This window comes from Asterias amurensis, chromosome 3 (genome assembly GCF_032118995.1).
Source record: "Asterias amurensis chromosome 3, ASM3211899v1".
Classification (NCBI taxonomy): domain Eukaryota; kingdom Metazoa; phylum Echinodermata; class Asteroidea; order Forcipulatida; family Asteriidae; genus Asterias; species Asterias amurensis.
In genome coordinates, this window is record NC_092650.1 from 10,788,597 (window position 1) to 10,803,215 (window position 14,619).

Genomic DNA, 14,619 nt, shown 5'->3' on the forward strand with positions numbered 1-14,619 from the left:
ATCGGTTTTTACTTGTTTGTTTTAAAGTTTATTTACAGTAAGGGACAAATTCAAAATTAAACAAGCGGTAACTCGGGGGCTTTTTAAGAATCACCCGAGGTAATACAGGGTATTTACAGGCTTGCATACGAACAATAGAGTCATGAATATCCATCTGCACATGCTGGGTCAACTTGGGCATGGTTGGGTGACCGCGGATTTTGTATCCTAACAACTTAACAAAAGGCAAGATTTTTGTGTGGGATTACTTCAGCAAGGGATGATCGGATTAGTGACAGCTGCCTGGCTGCTCCAATAAATGGTCTGCTGATCTATTCAGGTACTCATTGGTTCTAAAGAAACCAATGGACCGCAAACTCCACTTATCTATTGTTGAACAGTATCAATTACGAATTAAATGAGCCTCTGCCAAACCAAAGGGTTGCCGGCGGCGATATCAGAGAAGTAAACTTGGCTCCCTGTGGCCCCAAGAGTTCATTGACCTGTAGATAATTAGCTCATTATGGTCCGACTTCCTTTTGCCTCGTAATACCCCGGGGGAAAATGAAGATTTACCCGAGTTACCGATTGTTTAATTTTGAATTCGCCCCTAATGCCGGTAAAAATCACAGTTACTTACTGGCAACTCAGCTGACAGTAAATTACTGTAATTTTTAAGAGCAAAGTTTTACAGTTTACCCTTTCAAACATTTTAGGCAAAATTTGATAGCACACAAGGCCTTAGTACTCTAAAAAACAAGGACAGTAAAATCATACACAACCTGGAACGTAAAAGAAAACTTAAATTGTGTTAACCTAAATTTTCGAAGGACTGCAACTTGTGTGTCTACAAAAAAGCTTCTTGGCATCAAAAGGTTCTTTAAGGGCTTGAATCTCTTCAACAGTGTTTCCATCAGGCCTGCTGGGCTGCCTCCCTGCACATCTTGTCGCAAATCTTCTCGCACATCTTATAAATGTCTCATTCTCATTGATTGCTGCAATTAAAGTAAAGTAATGGGGTTTGAACAGAGAAAATTGTTCTGAGGTGGGCCGCTCTAGTAAACTTTTCCTTGTTCAAACCTAAGTTGTTTAAGATCTACCAAGTCAGTTTCCCTTCAGGTTTTCCTACTTGATAAGTTAAGTAAGGAGTACATGATGAAAAATCTTTGTTGCAATTTTGGGAATCAATGTGGTACATGGATTCCCTAAAGATTGTGCCATATTGTGCGCCTTTTAAGGCAAGACAAAAAGAACAAGGCTACCATAACTAATATTGGCAAACAACGCCTCTCATGATATTCATAGGCACATTCTTTAGGGGTTCTGACGAATGCATAGTCTCTATCTTCACCAACATACACACAAAAGGAGATTCCATCATCTCCAAATAACGCCTCTCATGATATTTTTGATATTATGTTTTCTGTGGTGATTGCATTGTCCATTTAACAACATCATGTAAATTATGCATAAACAATAACAATGACCCATTCTCATTGATACAATGAACGGACCTGATTCCAATCTTCTTCTTGCAAGCTTAAGTGCAGAACCGACCTTGACACAAATAGTGATGATCAACCATATCTGCAAATAAAGTTTTTGAACATAGATTTAACTGACCTGGACTTTTAACAGATTTTTGTGATGAACAAGGATAACAGTCACCAGAACAGATTTACAACAGTATGAACTGTTAAATACGCTCTTCCATGTAGAGAGTGGAATTTTTTATTTTTATTTTTTTGCTGACAGGAGTGTGGCTTTTGTTCTATTAAGATCAAACCCCTCTGTTTTTCAAAAAGATTTTCATTTATTATGTGGTTTGGTAATTGCACATGTGCCATTGTTTTCTCATACCCCCTACTTGTATATCATCTTGAAGCTACCTCAGTCTACATTTACACATACAAAACGCAAAGGGTCCAAATCAAAGGCTATCTATAATATGTAACTGTTGTTCGTATTATTTGTGGAGTAAAATATATTGTTCTCCAAAAAAGAAGGAAAAAACACAATTTATATCGACTATATATCGGTATGGATCATTCTTCAGTCCTGTTATAAATGTATTGTTTTATACATGGACCATTGGTCATTGTTGTCATGATAATTCAAATCAGTATTACCTGAACATCCCTCATCGCCAAACAAAATCTGAGCAGAACCTAAACATTTGAAGAGGTTTTCCATCTTCTCATTCTACTATGAGCTTTTCAGGTCATGTCTCTTGTAGACCTGCAAAGAAAACACCAACATTCAGAATTTAGAAAATTACTCAAACCGATTTCAACATTGATAGAAATATGTTATGAAATTCAGATTGGCTTTAATACCTTTCTCATTATGCACTACATGTGAAATCAAAGACTGTGAGATGACATGCACTGTTACATACACTTCTTCTCTACATCCAAGAGTACAAATAATGGGCACATAATACATGAGGTTTTGGTGTTGACGTTCCCCTTGCACAAAACATTGAGGCAGCTTGCATTGCGGCTTCAAGTTGTCAACAATGGAAAGCAAAAAGGACTGAAATCAGTGCTGCTAAAAAATTTAAGCCTAGCACGCCAGCTATCCATTATAGGATGTTTCAAACTCAAAGTTCCAGGGGTTAAGACCAAGAATTAGGTATTCTGGGAAATAGTTGCACAGTGAAAATATACACCACTGGGAACGACTTCTTCCATGAAGGCAATAAGCTTTTTCCATAATGCAGATTAAATTCATGCATACCTAAAGACACCAATGACTTGCCAAACTTGTGTAGAAGGCAGACGCACAAAGTTGGCTTCAATGTGCCACAACTAGGTCATTTTAATGAAAACGGTTCAACTTAATTAAATCTAGAAGAACAAAAAACTTGAGTGTACCTTGCCATGTGTGTCTTGCGTGATGATGGAAAGGGTTTCACTACAGAAAAGCTTCTTGGCATCAGAAGGCACTAGAAGGCACTTGAGCATCCTGTGCACTAGGCCTTGCTGGGCTGCCTCCCTGCCCATCTTTTCGCAAATCTTCTCGCGCATCTTTGATTGTCTAACTGTCAATGATTCCTGTAAGTAACATAAAGCAATGGGGCTTGAACAAAGAAAAATGTACTGAAGCGGGCCGCTCCAGTAAACTTTTCCTTGTTCAAACCTAAGTTGTTTAAGATCTACCAAGTCAGTTTCCCTTCAGGTTTTCTTACTTGATAAGTAAAATAAAGAGTACATGATGAAAAATCTATGTTGCAATTTTGGGAATCAATGTGGTACCATGGATACCTCAAAGATTGTGCAGTATCGTGCGCCCTTTTAGGCAAGACAAAAAGGACAAGGCTACCGTAACTGATATTGACATGGATTTTTACCCACAAAATGGTACATTAGGTAATCAGTGGCATTGTGGCATTGATGCAATGGCAGAAAACATAAACAAAATTATCATGAAAGTCGAATGAGACTTATTGCATTTAAGGAACTTGCAACTTATGCTATACAGAGTGCTCCTGTCTGAAGCGTCATATTGATGAGTAAATTTAATATAAAAACAATTTCCGCAAAGTGAGCATTTTATGAAGTTTTGGTTGGTAGTCGATATCATGCAGAGTGTGTCATTGGTTTTTCACAATTTTATCTCGACCCAGATGGCAGATTGACCTCAAACTTCTACAAAGAGTCAGTTGTGGTATAATACATTACCAGCAAAGGTTTTGTTAGTAAAACCAAGTTCTGTAATGATTCTTTAAGTTGCTGGAGTTTATTCAGAAAGCCAACTACTGAAACAAACAATCTTGAAGCAGAATTAAAACAGCTCAACCAAATAAAGCTTTTTAGGGTAGCCTGAAGGCACTGGACACTGTTTATTATTACTCAAAATAACAGTAAGCATAAAACCTTACTTAACATAAACCAATGAGAGCTGTTGATAGTATCAAACATTGTGAGAATAGGTTACCTCCGATGTATTTTTCAAATGTTCAAAGACTTCAGGCCTTGAGAATTTTATTTCTTAAACACACAAATGTGTTCAAACAAGGATTTTTGTCATAATTCCCTTTGCTTTGCTGACCAATTCAGTCAAAATTGTTACAGATTTGCTATAAAGGCATGTGTCAGAATACAACTAGTGAGAACAAAATTACCAAAGGTGTCCAGTGCCTTTAAACATTGAAAACCCAGTGAAACCTAAACAAGTATTAAAAAAAGTCTTATTTATTTAAAATAAATGCAACGAAAAGTAGAAATAGAATTTTTGTTTTCTACAAAATAAAGTGTTAAACATTAAAGATTAATTAAAACAATGTGTTGCTATTTTATTGTTTAACTTGCATCACAATTTCTAACAATTCCTGAAGATCACAGATTTACATAAAACTTACATGATCTAATGATGATGATGGTAGAAAACATACCTTAAAATATTTCTGTCTGAAGTGTCATATTTGATGAGTAATAAATAATCTAATTTCGCGTTTGGAGTTCATCATTCAGTGAGAGTTTTATTCATTTTTGTTTTGCATAAGATGCAATGCAAAATTTTTAGTCATTTTTGTCACTATTTTCATGTGACTCCGATGGCGGACCGATCTCAAACTTCTACAGGTTTGTCAGTTTATGTTTGTGGTAGATACATAAAGTGCTGACACTGACAACAACTTTTTAGCTAGCAAAACCAATTCTGTAATTTCCTTTAATTTTTCACAAAAATAAGTCACGATAACAGCCCAGTTCTAAAATATAAGCAAGGTTTATAAAATAGGTCACTAACATACTAATTTTTGTGGTAATATACTATGAAAATAGCTTTTTGGTTGTAGCGCCAGTTTTTGTGTGATTTGCTGCTAGAGGGCAAAACATTGACTAGCTTGGAGTGACAAAGATGTCTGTGTGGCACACGGGCATGACAAAGGTCAACCGGGACGCGCACTTTAATGACTAAAAGTAAAGATCAAACAGACGTTATGTCAACACAAAGAATATATTCAATTGTTCGTGGTTTTTGAATTCGGGTTAGAGTTAAACCTATTTTACCCATGTGATTTACCAAGCCCATGACGCGTTGTAGCTATGTACCGTTATTGGCAACAGGGAACTGATCATTTGCTGCTGTTTTGCATGTGTCTGCGCGAAAGCCAGATGTATTGGACAGTGGTCTACATGTTGGTATTGCGCTTTTCAATGATTATCAGATTAAATGTATTCCAGTGCTGTTGGCATGCTCTAACTTGACTGTCCAGGATCGTAACAATGTTTGCTGGAAAATTTAGTTGCTTGCTGTTTGCTAAGCAATGACCAAATTTGGTCCTTGATGATGAACATACCTTCTCAGATTTGCTTATGTTGATTGTGTTGTGTGGATTCGCATGCTAAATATTGAAAAACAATTATTACCTGCAAAGGGATTGGTTCGTCGATATAAGTGCGAGTCCATGCTGCAATTCATGACCTTTTTAGTGTATCCAAATCAATCAGTTAGCACATCAATGATCTGACACCCCAATGATCTAACCTACGTACCCTAGCCCAACCTAACCCTAGCCCAAACCCATACCCTCCCATACCCTACCCTAACCCTCACCCCACCCTAACACTAAACCTAGCCTTACCACTTAAACCAAGACCTTGACCAAACACTTTAACCAGGTGTCAGAACAAAGATTTTTAACCAAAAGGACACTTTAAAGTCGATTGGATGGACTCAGCAGTGGTAAGCAGATAGTGAGTTATTTATGCATAGTCTGAAGCCAAAAATGCCTCGCTGACTGCCGAGGATCAAAGCTTGGAGCCTGCGTGTAAAAGTGTTACCATTTGGTGTAACTTGTTTAGTTTTTGGTAGCGCCAAATTCTATAGTCTCTTTTTAGTTTGCGGAGAGTTGGTCAAGCAGCCCAGTTCTTTTTAAGTTGTATTTTGGCACCAGCAGTAAAAATATGTCTAGGTTCAGAGAGTTCCTTATTTGGACTTGATATTTGGTTTGGTTTGGGTATTGTGAATGGGCACATTGAGAACATGGTATGTAGGAATGTAGGTGTGGTGAATTTGGGAAGGTTCGGTTGGTAGGGATTTAATGAATGTGGAATAGTATTGACGATGACTCAGGCCGAGTAGGGTCGCATTTATCGGGACAGAAAGGGGCTGAGAGTGGATCCACCCTAATCACCCTGCATTGTATTTTCACAATTTGTAAATTTTCAGTACTGCGATCTTTGCTGGTGGTCTCCCTATGCCATCATGTGATGTGTTCAAGCAAAATGAGTAGTTTTTTTTTTTACACTTGGCATTTTTTTATACATCTGAAAAGAGCATAAGCTATGCTTTACTACTTTGAAGGGCCATGTTCATAGAACCGTTAGTTCAAATAATGTACAAGGAGAAACACAAAGTGGTATGATTAACTGAAACAAAGGGAAAGAGGTTAAAAACTCCTCTTTTTTTTTAGCGCGTACAAACATACAAGAGGCCCCCCACGATTTACTTTGAGTACTGTGCTGAACGCATTTGAAGTTTTTGACACTATTGATAATTACTCAAAATAATTATTCTCATAAAACCTCACTTGGTAACGAGTCATGGGGAGACATTGATAGTATAAAACATTGTGAGAAACGGAATTTGATTTCGAGACCTCAGATTTAGAGTATAAGGCCTCGAAATCAAGCATCTGAAAGCAGATTACTGTGTGACTAGGGTTCTTTTTCTTTCTCGCCACTCTGACAACCATGTCAAGCTCACATTATTACAGGTTTGTTTTTTATGCATATGTTGAGATACACCAAGTGAGAAAACTGGTCTTTGACAATTACCAATAGTGTCCAATGTCTTTAAAGCCATTGGACACTTTCTACACAGAACAGAAATTTAAAGTTCACAGATTTACAGATAACTTATAAGGCTTACAGAAGTTAATGGTGAAAGAGTCCCTTTGAAATATAATTCCATGAAAAACCTATGTCATGAAAATCTGAAACGTGCGGAAACAAGGGTGGAATTACCTGTTATTGTCTCCCGACACCAATGAGTGACTGAGCCTAATTTTCACAGGTTTGTTATTTTATATATGTAAGTTGTGATACCTGAAGTGCAAGCATTTGAGAATGCATACAAATTTGAAGAAAAAAAATGAATAAATAAAAATCAACAAATGAATTTTTACTTTTGTTACTTTTTGCAAAACGAAAAAATAGAAGACCTATTCTTGATAAATAAACCCCATATACCAGGAGCTCCCAAGAAATTGTATGCGACCCAAACAAATTGCAACAAAGCATGTACACAACTTGAGGCTTTGTTTGTTTCCTCATCTAAATTGCACTGAACTGGTATTCATCGTAATTTCTGTCCATATCAATCTTGCCTTCTCCCATTTGCTATTGTAAAAACAAGAATGTCAGATTGACTGACGTGAATGTCCTTTTTGATAGTGACTAAGTTGTTGCTTGAATTGGTGTTGAAGAATGATCCATGGCCGCAGTGGGGTTTATTGGTAAACGTCTGAAAGTGTAGGTCGACAGAATTTCAATTACCTTCAGGTCGTGATCAGATGTGGACATGATCACAACCCTACCTATACCTAAGCCCTAAAGCAAACCCTAACCTTCAACCTATCAAGTCTGTATGCAGATCCTTAAACTCGTCAAGAAGGCCAGACTACAGTACCGAGAAACCACAAACAAAATCCAGATCTTGTGATCCTCAAGAAGTCCCTACCAAAAGACAACCACAGGCAACAATATGTCACCATCTGAGCTCCAACCTCATGAACCAAAACCAACCACATCACGTACATTGTAAGCCGACAAGAGTAACAACACTGTGGTCATATCCTCCCTTGACTATGATCACAAGGTGACTGAGATTCTGTCGACCAAGAAAACCCCATGGTAAATAACTTAATTTTCATAAAACATCAAATTTAATGGCGTTATCTCTTATGAGCTTTTCAGGGCAGCAAGTTAAAACACCAATTAAATTCAACGTTCGGTCTCATTGTTTTTTTACCATTTGAAAGTGATTGTTTTCACAAATTCTTTCATATGAGACACCAGTCAAGCATTTTGGTAAAAATGAGTCTCCGGTACTTTCTTGGGAACTGTCTGAGTATAGTTACATGGCGAAAATGTGATGGTAATGAGTTCCATACATTTTAAGGAGCAGCAGAAAACGAGTAGTGAACCAGCTTAAAGACAGTGCAATATTTGGCCAAGAGGTTCTCTGAGGAAGAGCGTAGAGAACCCACTACAAATGCGGACCTAGAGGATGTCCTGTAGGAGGTTTTTTTGCCTTTTTTGTTCTTCAAAGCTTATCCCCTTTGGCCGTCTACATACTAAAAATGTATCCCACATCCCTGTGCTACAGTCACACACACATTTCCCTGAGTTTCATGACAATTTTGACTTGGCTGAGAAATCACATCTATAGCAGTCTAAACTTTCCAAAGGAAGAGGTAAGTGCTTCCACAGCACATGGGTTTGATGTTTTCATGTGAATTTTTGACGTTTGGACAAAGAAAATTTTGAAATTTATGAAACACTTTGTTGTCGACCGTCGCATGTTAGAACAAGTTATGTATCAATTTAAAGCTTAAGAAACACTCTTTCTCGCCATATTACTTGTGTAAACTTTGTCTTGTGTTCAGTAGTTTGTTATTATTCAAGAAACAACCTGTTGATTTTTCAGTTATTCAAGTACATGTATCTAAATTTGTTATTTTTCATGTAACTATATATAATTATAAAGTTTCTAAACACAATTTTTATTTTTATATGTGAGGCCAGCTTTTCTTAGTAACTTGGATTACAGATTTTCTTGCCAAAACAGCTGAGCGGGCAGCAGGGAAAACATAGACATACATGTACATCACATTTTTTTGTTATCACAAAGACAGTAAACATTTTGCCTTCTGAAATTATCACTGTTTCAAATTACCCAAAATAGCCCCAGTAGAGCCTTTTTTTTAGTCCAAGGCGTGGAAACTGTTTTCCCAATAAAAACCCACATTTTTATGACAAAACTTTCCCCCGATGTCACTTACAGTAGCTCTTTTGTGGGGAGTACTTACCACGACAAGTTTGCCCACTCGTTTTGGTGAAATTTTGAATAACTTTTTGCTCAAAAAATTTACCGTGCGTACAATACAAGCGGCGAGTTGTCAGAGTGTCAAGTTGTTCGAGGTTGGGTTGTCTTACCTATCGAGTTGTCAGTCTGTCTAGTTGTCCGAGAGACGAGTTGTCTGACCTATCGTGATTTTATACTAAAGTTGTTCGATGGATGAATTTTGTGGACTCATGGTCATGCCTATCAGTAAAAAAACACAAACCGACGCGAACATCATCGACGATGTTAATCGAGTGAGCCTAGCTTCAAATTTGTTCTTAAAATTACACCAAAACAACCTTGCACATTTTTCGGCTTAATGAGCTCTCCACAAAAGCATGAACTCCCTTATTACCTACAGATTTGGCAAGTAAAATAGTTGTGTCTTCATAGGCACGCTCTTTAGGGGTGCTGACGTGCATAGAATTGCTCTCTTCACCAACATACACACAAAAGACTCCATCATCTCCAAACAACGCCTCTCATGAGATCTTTGATATTATGTTTTCTGTGGCGATTGCATGGTCCATTTAACCACATTGTGTAAATTACGCGTAAACAATAAAACCACATATTCTCATTGATACAATGCACTGACCCGAGTCTAATCTTCTTCTTGCAAGCTTGAGTGCAGAACCGACCTTGACACAAATAATGATGATCAACCATATCTGCAAACAAAGATTTTGAACATAGATTTAACTGACCTGGATTTTTAACAGATTTTTGTGAAGAGCAAGGATAACAGCATGAACTGATGCCCCCATATATGTGCTCTTCCATGTAGTAGGGTAGTATTTGACTTTCCACAACAACTTGTTGTTGACAGGAGTGTTGCTTTTGTTCTTTTAAGATCAAACCCCTCTGTTTTTCAATAAGATTTTTGTTTTTAAAATGTGGCTTGGTGATAACACAAACTGTGCCATTGTGCTCTCATACCCCTACTTGTATATCATCTTGAAGCTACCTCTTTTTACATTTACACATATACAAAACACATAGGGTCCCAATAAAATGCTATCTATAGTTTGTAAACGGTTGTTCGTATATTTGTTGAGTAAACAAAATGTTGTTTTCAAAAAAGCAGGAAAAAACACAATTTAGGGCCAAGATAAATCTGTGTGGATCATTCTTCAGTAGTGTTAAAACCACGCTTTTTGTACATGGACCAATGGTCATTGTGAACCAGTGTTGTCTGCAGATACCATCGATTACCAACCGTAAGGCAACCATTACTGAAATGCAAGGATTCTAAAAGACAGTGAGACTTATAAATTTGTGCAATTGTATTTCCTGGACGATAGGGTAACCCTCAGTGAGAGTACAAAGAACAGTGTAGTCATGTAAACGTGAGGGGCAAAACATTTTGAGTACAGTGTTTTGTTTTGCTGTCACTCTATAAGCATATGATACAATTCATGGAGACAATACAGCAGAACAAGCTAACCAACACTTAAATATGTATTCTCCTGTTGCATCTGTACTCATGTTCGTTTAAACTGATGCCTTTTCATAATTTTGTTCTAATATTTCACTAATGGTTAGTTTTCATGATAATTCAAAGCAGTTTTACCTTAACATCCCTTGTGGCCAGACAACATCTGAGCAGAACTCAAACACTATGAGCTCATTCTACTATGAGCTTTTCAGGTCATATTTCTCGTAGACCTGCAAAGAAAACACGAACATTTCAGAATGTAAGAAATTACTCAAACAGTATTCCACATTTATGGAAATATTTTTTTGAAGTTCAGATTGGCTATAATACCTACCTCATTATGCGCTACATGTGAAATCAAAGACTGTGAGTAATGAAATGCACTGTAACCTACACTTCTTCTCTACATCCAGAATTTCAAATGGGCACATATTGCATGAGGTTTTGGTGTTGACGTTCCCCTTGCACAAAACATGGAGGCAACTTGCACTGCAGCTGCAAGTAGTCAACAATGGAAAGCAAAATGACTGAAATCAATGCTGCTAAAAAATTTAACCCTTGCAGGCACGAATGCTGAAAACATTTAAGCGCTTATAAAGTGTGTCATCGGTTTTTCACTATTTTCTCAGGACCCAGATGACCCATTGATCTCAAACTTACGTAAATTGTGGATTACACTGCCAGTAACTGTTTTGTTAGCAAGAAGTTTGGTTGGAGTCATACATGGTAAGCAGCTAGTAATTTTAACTTTCTAATTATGCAAAGATTGAAGCCAACAATGCCTCGCTGACTATTGAGGTTGAAAGGTTGGAGCCTTTGAAACTCCAACTCGACTACCAAGATTGCCTGGTAGCTCAAGGTAGTTCTAATCATAAGTTTAGCAGCAAGGTCTGTGATGCTTTAAGATTTTAAATTTGCATCGCCTTAAAAATTACAAATTACAAATTTTCGTTTTTAGCTGTACACCGTTTACTCAGCACTGTTTACTCAGTATTTTCCCTACGAGTCCTGTAAAAAAGTGTAATTGTTTAATATTGTCGTAACACAGGGGCAAATAGTGAAAACTTCAAAACTTTAGTCCAATCAAATACGATGTAACTTCACACCGGTGTGATTACACGCACCACGCACAGTACAGACGCCGCTGTAAACCAACCGGTATATATACCGGTAGGTTTACAGCGGCGTCTTTTCGGAGCGAATTATGCGACTGCCTTGAGCAAGGCTACAGTTGAGGTATCATACGCGGTTAGTTGACACTGCAACTTGCGTTTCGCTTTGCATTAGGCGTACACAAAATGGACCTGCTCCACTCTTCGTGTGGAGGCATTAATTTGAAATATTATTCTAGAGGGGCGGACATGCATGCATCAATCCACTTCATTATTCTTAATATCAAATTTTTGATTAAAAATATATAAATCAAATTTAGAAGCTGAGGTGTTGTACTTTATCAGTCCACATGTTTATTATTTCTGTACAACCTATATCCCTGTGAAGCAATGGCTCGTTCCATCATGCAGTGTGTGTGTACCGTGTGTGTCAACGTGCTGTAAAACCAACAATTTAGCAGTTTTTAACAAAAGAAAAACACCAAGTTATAAACCTCTATACCAAAACTACAGTTGTCCACCACCTCATTACATTGTCGTCCTAGACCTGCATGTATCTTCAAGTTCCTTTAATTTTAGGAAAATCACTGTTTAAATGCCGATAAATCCCAGGATGATATTTTGATCAAATGTGGTGAGTGTTTTTTGGCATTGAGAAAGCACCGTCTCGAGCACTCGTAAACTTGCACTGGCACACACTGGGTTTTTAACTCTGCCCTCCCATGCTACTAATTACTATTTATAGCAATCGTGCATTACATTATTGCAAAAAAGTCGCGTTGCATAATTGGGAAGAGTAAAGTTGAATAGTGACAGTCAATGTGAAACTATAAGAAAGTAAACAATGTTTACTCCTCATGAAGAGTAATACTAATACACCTATCAATTGTAAGACGCACCACTTGACCCCGGGGAGGATGCGTCACTGTCCACATGCGAGTCGGATTTGTGAGTCCAAAGACCCACACTGATTAAAGAAAATGACACACTTGTTGCAGATTTGGACGGTCCTCCGAACGATTTTTTGACTAACCAACCGCGGAAAACAACGCACATTACCGACGCACATAAAGTCTCTATGACCAACGCAGGCGCAGTGAATACAAAGTAATTCAACCTTACAGCTACGAGAGCGACTTTCGCGGTTTTGCAAGTGCATGCACCATTTGAGGTGTTCGAGATGGTACCGCTCGATTTTCGAGACGAGCTGGACCCAGCGCACTAGATATTAAAATGCACAGAAAACAGAGTGGGGTCCTAATAACCGCAATTCAAAGCACACCGTGCACATGTGTACACGATGGTGCACAATCTTCAAATTGCTCGATACACAATTGGAACTGCCTGTTCTGCATAGCGCAAGTTATAAACTGCGCAAAAAATTGTTGCCCAAATTTGTTGATTGTGCTCGACCGATGAGCGACAGCGGATGCGTGTTTTGCTGCAAAATAAACGATCGCAATCACGATAGCGGCTAATTAGATCGAGCAAAATACAGGTTGTGGCTTTGAAAGGTTGGAATGTCTGCAAATACCAACATCATAAGAAGACAGGGAGCTGGAAAGTTGGCTTCATTATTTGATTCTTCACCAAATAAACAAAAAACATTGACGGAACATGGCGTACCTCGACGCACATGTTAAAAATTGTTTGACTGACGACTATTGGATTTTGATGTACCCACCATCACTTTATTGAGAGTAAAGACGCAGACTTGACGCACCCTCCCCAGGGGTCAAGTTGTGCGTCTTACAATTGATAGGTGTACATTTTGATACACCCAGGGCCCAGGTCGGAATTCATCAACAAACAATTAGGCCTATGAACTGAGAAAGTAATAGTCCTATTTTTATAAGTAATAACTCAAAAAGAATGTTTGGAATAAATGGTTTAGAATGTTCAATTAGGATCGTACTTATTAGATCTCACTTACTCTGAAGTCGATCGTGGCTCGTTTTAGGGACTACGGAAAAGTTTCCGTATGGCGCCACCACTTTTTCATTCGAAATAAAATAATATAGTATCTAATTTACCTGATTGATATATCCCTTTTTGTAAAAATGAGTGAAAAGGTGGTGGCGCCATACGGAAAGTTATCCGGGACTACTGCTAAAATACCGGTAACATGTACATTGTCCATGTATATACATACATGTATATGTAAACCACAACGTGAGAGGAGACCGTGGGAAGCTTCGCTTGACTCCATTGTAATACTAATGTCATAGTCTGGCCCGTCAATGTGTCATGACCGTAGTTTGGAGGCAGCTTAAAAAGTACACGTATCATGAAAACAGTTCAAGGAAGTGCCAAATGGTTTTACGGAAGTGTATTTTGACAGGGATATTAAAAACCAAAGATATACCTTTTCTCTGTAGAATTTCGAACTGCATCATGCAGACGGTTTTCCTTGCAGCTGACACTTGCGGTTTTACGAAGACAGCTTATTTTTAAATCCCGATTAAGGTTTTCAGCCCAACTGCCGTTACCCAGTGGTGTAACCATCATGCGCACACGAAGTAAATACATGAATGGAGACTGGGATCCGACTACCTTGTTTCCCGCCGCTGCGCCGAAGCTTCACTGTTGTTCAACGTGGGAAACTTTAGACTATCTGCCAATCACCAAGAGAGGGCGCTCTCCACCTCGTAATGTCAGAGCCGTAAAAATAAATGTCAACAACTTAGGAAAAGGAGAAGCATGAGTGACGGCCACTGGCAGCAAATACCTTGTGTTTTGCGTGTTTTTTGATTTTGTATTTAGATTTAGCCAAATTGTATTTTGTTTCTCATAACACAATGCCCTATCCAGTCAGTATAATGGAGATCAATGGGTGTCAGTGTATACACGCGCACATGTTACACGCGCGCACTCAAAATGTATACATTTTTAGCGCGCGAACGTGAATTGCGCAAAGTTGCAATGAAACTTATAGAGATATAAACAAGCGTGCGATACAGTGGCCACTGATTTAGTGGCCACTATTTTGCTATTTCCAAAGCCGGTCTTTATACC

General features: G+C 38.1%; 1 long non-coding RNA gene across 1 annotated transcript; it reads right to left on the minus strand.

Annotated features, from left to right (window-relative positions):
• Positions 1-2,115: 2,115 nt before the first annotated feature.
• LOC139935321 (uncharacterized) lies at positions 2,116-14,040 on the minus strand. Its single transcript, XR_011785796.1, has 5 exons — positions 13,970-14,040; positions 10,628-10,722; positions 9,653-9,725; positions 2,856-3,035; positions 2,116-2,217 (listed from the first exon to the last, which is right to left on the minus strand). It is a non-coding gene; the product is annotated as an uncharacterized lncRNA (long non-coding RNA).
• Positions 14,041-14,619: the final 579 nt, after the last annotated feature.